General features: G+C 43.8%; 1 non-coding gene across 1 annotated transcript; it reads left to right on the top strand.

Moving 5' to 3' along the window:
• The first annotated feature begins 5,827 nt into the window (after positions 1-5,827).
• Gm25826 lies at positions 5,828-5,964 on the top strand. Its single transcript, XR_003952692.1, has one exon. It is a non-coding gene; the product is annotated as a small nucleolar RNA SNORA17 (small nucleolar RNA).
• Positions 5,965-7,778: the final 1,814 nt, after the last annotated feature.

The following is a 7,778-nucleotide window of genomic DNA, read 5'->3' as shown; positions in this document are numbered from 1 at the left end:
AAGCCAGTTTCACCGCTTCCCCCTTCTCCCACCCTTTCCTTTGTCCTTCCCCACCTCCCAACTTAATATCTCTGGTCCCAATGATATTGGCCTGAAATAATAACCCAGGGAAATGGGTGGAATGGGATGTCTTTGAACACAACAGAGATTGTCTTGCTTTGGGTGAGAATAGCTTATGGGGAAGGAGGCTAGGGTGGCAGATAATCAAAGACCATCAAAGCTACTCCAGGCAAGCCACTTATGGGTTCTTCGTCTCACAAACTTGAAGACTAGTTTCTTTTTCTGGACAGTAGTTTCAGAACAGTTTTGTTACAGGTAAGCACATGAGAGAAATGAGGCACACAGGGCTCCCATGAAAGAGGAACAGGTTAAGAAAGGGGTGCCACTGGAAGTCTCTGTTTAGAGATTGAGAAGTCTTTAGTGTGCAGAGACACAGAGAGGTGAGCTAGTAGATCCAGCAAGTCCAACCGTATGCCCTACAAGCTGTTCACTCAACTAAAGCACCCTGGTATCTAGGCTGGAAGTTGGGCTGTATCTTTAAGGGTCAATGATATTTCTGAAACACAAAGCTTCCTGCCTCTATGCTCATTAAGTTGATATGATGAAAGATAAGAAATAAGAATGTGAGCCAATGTCTCTAAAATATTTTGACACAATTGACATAATTGCCAATAGAATCAGTGACATTTCTGGCTTCCAGCCAGGACAACACTAGTTGTCAAGGACAAGGAACAGAGTTGCTTATGTTCAAGGTCTGTGCCATAGGATGAATGGTTTAGATCCTTATAAAGTCATTGCATCTGACAAAGCTTGACATAAAGAATTTAGCATAATTCCCCAAATTACAACATCTTATTTTGTAAATCTGAATGGCTCCTATAGGTGCCTTCATTCCAAGAGGTATTCAGGAACCTTCTTTAATAATCTTGTAGGAAAGTGGCATCAGACAAAAAGTTGAATGGGTCTCTCAACTTATCTATGGACTTGACTCTCTAAAGTACTGCATGAGATAGTGAGCCCTGTGAGGGGCCATTTAAATCATGTCATCACCCACTCCAGCATCTAATGGAAGTGTGAAGGCATGAAACATAGTAGTTGTTACTAAGTAACTCAGATAATTGAAAGCCTATCTCTTGACCTACTCTGCATTCCACAGTAAGGTTCCCACTACCTATAAATAAATAATCTCCTAACTGTAGCTGAAAGACTCCGTGAGGAGCCCCTCGCTCAGGCCTCGGGACAATAGCAGACATCCAAGAACTCACGAGAGACCAAGCTTGATGCAAACTACATGAGGCTTTATTCAGGGAAAGCCAGAGCTCTGGGGACGACTCATATCCCACACAGGAGTAGAGGAGTCGACCACAAGAGGAAAGGGGTCTCAGTTTTTATAGGTCCTCAGGGGGGGAAGGAGAAGGAGGGAGTAGGGGATTTCCAGATCTAAACAATGTCTATTCTCAAGAAATGGGTATGGAAGGAGTACAAGGAAAGAGTCTGGTGCAGGTGTAGCAACTCCAGATTGGCCCAGCTGTGGTTGCTGGGGAGATTTTCTGACTCTATCTTAGCAACCAATATCACAAGCACCTGGCAGTGAGGTGCAGCAGTGGGCACACACCTGGGTTCAAGGAATGATCAAAACATTGGCAGACACACGGGTTCAAGGAGTGGCCAGAGCATTGTGCACCTCTATTTTTCTAAATCAGTGAAGCTAGTTCTGCTAACAGTGAAATCTATTTTGGCAATTTCAGGGCTTCTGTGACCTTTTACATTCTGTCAGGATCTTTCATAGCAATCTATGACAATAATACAGAATCGTGGGATGATGTTTTCCTCTTTAAAAGAGGAAGATGAATTTCCTAATTGAAGACAATCTGAACCTGAATACTTCACTGGCAAAGAAAAAGAAAATGTGTTTGTTTGTGTGTCTGTCTGTTTGTTAAGTATCCAGACAGATATTATTAGTAGGCTTGGAGGCCGTTAAGTATAAAATCCTCTCTCAGAACCAGCTTTAGACACCATCTCCTTTCCCTGGTAATATTAGAAAGGGAAAGACCACAACTGTTCTCTTAAGATTTAAAATGCATAGGACTCCATAGAGGTATCTGGACATTATTGAGCCACGTTATGGGAAAGCTACTTTCTCCTGGTCAGAAGAATAGATTGGCAATTCTGTCATTGGCCTTGGGCAGAAACATGATATTCTAATCTGCCTCAAGGATTAGAAGATTATATACTATGTGTCTCCCTCTTAAGAGTTAATCCAACTGAGTCTGTCAATCACCTGACTAAGAGAACACCTCAGGAAAGCTGGTTCATAATTTCATATAATTATGCTAAGGAAATGGAAGGAATAATTATTCCACTAATGAGATAGTTGACTTATGAACTCTGGAGTGTCTTCCTCCAGGCATTTCCTGACAGATTTTCACTGATAAACATGTTCTAACTCAAAAGCCATGACTTCCCCCACCCTCTCATCCGTTCCTTGAGCAGCAGCCACTTTCCTAAGCATTTTTGCCCTGACACAGCTTTCTTGGTGTTTCTGTGAAGACTCTCTCCCCCTTTATGGTGGACACTACCTCAAAGGCATTTTCCTTCTCTTGGGAGCTCCTGGTATTTACAGTTGCCTGGCCTGTTATTCTATTCAAAAGCTCTAATAAATGGCCCTGGAATTTCTGTCTAAGTTAGTCTTCAAATTATTTTTATCAATAAGACTTCAAACCTGCAACAAAGAATCCTTGTGGCATGTTCACATGTGTAGATGTGTCTGAACTGAGACATTAACACTGGCTTTCACATAGCAAATTGCTTGCCTTATTTATTCTCATTTATGGGTAAACAGGAATGTTTTCAGAGAGGTGTTATAAATGTATTTTACACAGGACTCTGGAAGTTTTTGTCTCTTATTCTCTGAGCCTGGGTCAGCTTGGATTTAAAAACCGAGACACTTTCATTGCATTAGATAAAAGTTAATCTACTGTAAATTGTTCTGTTTTTTGATGGTTCTGCAGAAATTCATTTACAGTAACTGGGAAGAATAAGGAGGAAGAGGAGGAGGAGAAGGAGCAGAAGAAGAGGAAGAGAAGAAAAGATGATAAGAAGAAGAGGAGGAGGAGGAGGAGGAAGGGGCAGCAGCAACATGATAAGCACACTAACCTTGATGGTCACCATGATGGGAGAAGGTGACATGTGCATTTAGAAGAAAACTAGACAATTAAAGCACATGTGAACAAAATCACTGTACCTGCCCCTTTGCCTTCCTAGATGTCATCATATTAAATGTCTTTGCAGAATTTTTATGTTGGTTTTCCCCAGTGGATAATCCCTAAAAAGTCCCACCAGAGGAGTTAAAGAGATAGCTCAGTCCATAAAGTGATTGCCATGCAAGCCTGAGAACCTGGCTTTGAACTCCTATCACCCACATAAGAAATAGAAGTGATGGTGAATGTCTGTAACCCCAGAACTTGGAAGAAAGAGGCAGGGTTGATCCCTGGAGCCCATCTGCCAGCCATTCTCATGAAATGTATAACCTTGGGATTCAATGGGAGACCCTGTCTCAAATATAAAGTTAAAAGGTTGAGAAATACACCCATTTACCAGTCTAGTTGGTGGTGTGAACCTGAGAGAGCAGGCCCTAAAAATGAGGAGACTAAAGTCTCACACAATGGCCAACTTTATTCAGATCATCAGAACACTTAAACACTGAGAGTTAAGAAGAATCACATGAGTAAGAGTCACACGGAGAAGCCATATGTGGTAAAACAGGTTTGGTTTGTTTTCCTCCATAGAGGCACATGAAGCACAGTGGCTGAAATAAACTCACTGCTATCTGCTTCACCCAGGAGTATTATTGAAGCACATTCCAAGACCAATTCTGTTTTGAAGAAACTAAGGTCCTTGTAGTGGCTATCCCTAGTTGTCAACTTGTCTATAACTGGAATGAACTACAGTCCAGAACTGGAGGACTTACCTGTGTTCCAGATCTTGAGGCTAGGAGACACAAATTTCTGACCTGGATCTTGACATGGAGATCTTGAAGCATAGTGGCTATGAAAAGCTTAGGCCCAGGCAAGGTAGTACACACCTTTAATCCCAGGAGACTGAGGCATGGAGATCTCTGAGTTCAAGGCTAGCCTGGGACAAAACAAGTCCCAGATCCAGGTGTGGTCGTATACACCTTTAATCTGGGCCACACCTTCTGCTGGAGACATACATAGAGACATTGGAAGAAGGAAGATTCACTCTTTGCCGGCTTGCATTTACTCACTAGCACATCCGCTGGAATCTACTTCTACAGAAGGCCAGCTGAAGCAACGAGCCATGTGGGACTGAGCAACTACCAGATTCTTGGACTTCCAATTCACAGCTGACCATTGTTGAGGAGTTATACTATGGACTGTAAGTCATCATAATAAATTCCCTCAATATAGAAAGACATTCTATACATTTTGTGACTCTAGAGAACCCCGACTAATACAGCCCTAGACTCTTGTTTTCTTGAAGTTTTCTCAAAAGCACTCAGAATTCTCCTCACATGACTCCATTCTTGGACCATGTTCCAACAACACCCAAATATCCACTTCTGGCTGCCATACACATGTGCACACACATGCACATGAAAGTGCACCCATACACGCATGAATATATATACATCACAAACACATAGAAATATTCCGTCAGAATGGGCCATCTATCTTGACTGCAGATGGTTATATGCAGTCACTTGATGGGGCTACACATTTCATGCCTACCCTTGTTGCTTCTCATTCCTTCTACTTCCTGAATTGCCTTTGACTATGAGGCACACTCAAACAAAACCTTCAGAGAGTACACTCATGTACTCTCATTTAATACTCCATGTACAGTTTATTAAGCTGTCTGCAGCCAATAGAGTTCAAGCATTAAATCATGTAATTAATTTCTCTGATTACCTCTTTTATGTGTGTGGTGTATTTCATGCACACATGTGTGCAGGTGCAACCATCTGTGTGTGGGCTGTGGAGGTCAGAGGTTGACTTCATGTATCTTTCTTTGCCTTATTTTTTTTTGCCTTATTTTAAGCAGGGTCTCTTACTGAACCCAGAATGTCACATTTTGGTTACACTGGCTGGACAGTAAGCCTTGAGGGTTTGTCTGCCTCTGTCTCCTACCTCTGCATCCTATGGTTACATTCTGATGACATGCTGTGCTTTTTACATGGCTTATGAGGCTATAAACATTCTCATACTTACACAGTAAGCGCTGTTATCTCCTGAGCCCTAATTGCCACTTTTCATCACCACCTCCAAGTCTGCTTGCTCTTCAGTGAAATTTTATGAAGAGTCATTTGGGGTTATTGAAAGTTAGCACAAGCCAAAGCATTCTTCTTAGACAGAATGCCTTGTGTTCCCTTCCCATCCTGAGGCAGGCACATTGACTTCAGGAATGCAGATAGGAGGCAATAGTGCTGGCTCCATTATCCTTACTCTCTTCCTTCACTAGAGGCTGAGTATCCTGAACCATTGCTGGAATTAGATCTCTTTCTAGTTCACTCTGCTCCATGCTTTGAAGGGCTATGTCCTTTCATGGCTCAAGACGCTATAAACAACTCCTTGGGTCTCCAATTCTCTATGCAGCGGCCAGGCTTCCTACAGCCTATGCATCTGAGATTTCCACTGTTGAGTATTGCCCAGGTAGTTCCATGAATCATGGCCTCCCTGTCTAGGATCCATCACACGAAGCCCATGCTGTTAGGGCTACTGCATCCCAAGCCTGTTCACCCATGTCATATGTATGCATCAGTTCCATTTGTTTCAAAGGCTGATCCCATATTAGAATACCTTGAGTCCCTACCCCTAGAAGCCTTGCAAGTGTGGCTTATGTGCAGTAAGTGCCACATGTGCAGTAAGTGGCATAGAGGAGAGGGTTATGTCTGTGCTCAGTGTGCTGACCTATGAACATCTGAATGATTAGTAGTCTAACTTTGCCTGGAAAAAGCAAGCCTGAGATGACCATAAGTCATAACAAGACCCCTACACCTTCCAGGACTGGGAACAAAACAAAGATCAGAAGAACCTCACCTGGGGCTGAGGGATCCAGGCAGGAGTAAGCCTGAGACAGAAGACCTTTGCAAGGGGTCACTTGGGCTAGCCTGAGGAGGAGCCAACCCGAGATGACCACCAGACCCATACCATGGGGCCAGAACAGGAGGCTAGCCTGAGATGACTTCAAGCCAAGTACTAAACAGGCTTGGGGGTGCAGACCATACCCAAGATGACCCTTCTTAGCACCATAATGTACAGGCAGGACTTACCACTCCTGAGACAACCAGACACTCAGAGATCCCAAGTGCCAGTGACAGCAACAAGTAAATGTTAGAGAAATAGAAAAGAAAATAAATTAGAAGGATGTGGACACAATGAAGAGAAGTAGAACTGGAGACTAGTGATACCACTTGGCACCATGGTGGGGGCCTGGCCTGTGCTTCCATGCCGGCTGTGTCTGAGTCTGTGGCCAGGCAGCAGCGGAGAACTGTCACCAAAGGGTAGGTGGATATTCCTGGATTGGGCTGCCACCTAGGGTCATGTTGATGTCTGAGAGCTATGCAGAACTGACCCCACCTCTTACCTGGGCATTGTGGGATAGCTGGCCCTGGAGGCATGAGAGCAGGAGAGCTGTCCCTTTCCCTCACCAGCTGAAGTACTTGGGAGAGCAGAACAGTGGGAAGCACAGTAAAGCTGACCCTGGTGGTGGGGCCATAGGTAAGCTGGTCCCAAGAGCATGCGCATGGGAAAGCTGGTCCCACCACTTGTCTGCTGTGTGGTGACAATGGCAAGGGGGAGATGACCCCCTACCTCTTGCCCCTTGCCACCAGTGACAGGTAGGAGAGCTGGTCCTGAGATCATCAGAATGGGAGACTGTGGAAGTCATGTGGCCACCCAGCTTACACTCCTGCTGCATGGCTTCCTACCACGATGAACTGTAACCTCAAACTGGGAGTCGGAATAAGACTTCCCTTTCTTAAATTTTGTTTTTTAATCAGGCATTCAGTCACCGCAATGAGAAAAGTGATTCATATTCTACTCTACTCAAAATCTAGCCGTACTATACCATGCATCTGAGACAGTCCTGTACAACAGATGTTCACTGTCCATGTGTTAAACAAATGAACAGAGAGACCACTTATAGCCAAGACTAATGAAGAAAGTTGCCTGGACTCAGGTGGAAATGATGGGAATGGTGTTGAGACAGGCAGAATAGAGGCTGGTGGTCAGTGTGGTGAGCGAGATGAGTTGAGCATGAGCAATGAGGAGATGTGGACATCCATGACTTTAGGCAGAACCAATGCCTGGCACTGGCTGAATTAGGAAATTTGGCACCAGAATTATCATGTTTGATTTCAAGACATGATTTAAGTTTTTTGGGTTTTCGTTTCGTTTTGTTTTGTTTTTGTTTGTTTGTTTGTTTTTGTTGTCTTGGTTTGTTTTTGGAGACAGGGCTTCTCTGTGTAGCACTGGCTGTCCTGGAACTCACTCTGTAGACCAGGCTGGCCTTGAACTCAGAAATCCACCTGCCTCTGCCTCCCGAGTGCTGGGATTAAAGGTGTGTGCCACCACTGCCAGGCTATGATTTAAGTGTTAAGAATATATCACAACTTAAAGCTAAATATGACCTGTGTACACTAACAGTGCTACTGAGATGTAAGCACTTAGAATGTGTACCATTGTGCAGAGAAAAAAATTCCTACCTATAACAAAACCAGTCTCATGGGGTGTGAAGCCAACTGACTTCTCCACAAG

Source organism: Mus musculus, chromosome 18, assembly GCF_000001635.26.
Source record: "Mus musculus strain C57BL/6J chromosome 18, GRCm38.p6 C57BL/6J".
NCBI lineage: Eukaryota > Metazoa > Chordata > Mammalia > Rodentia > Muridae > Mus > Mus musculus.
Note: the sequence above shows the minus strand (reverse complement) of the source record. Positions and strands in the feature narration are given on the sequence as shown.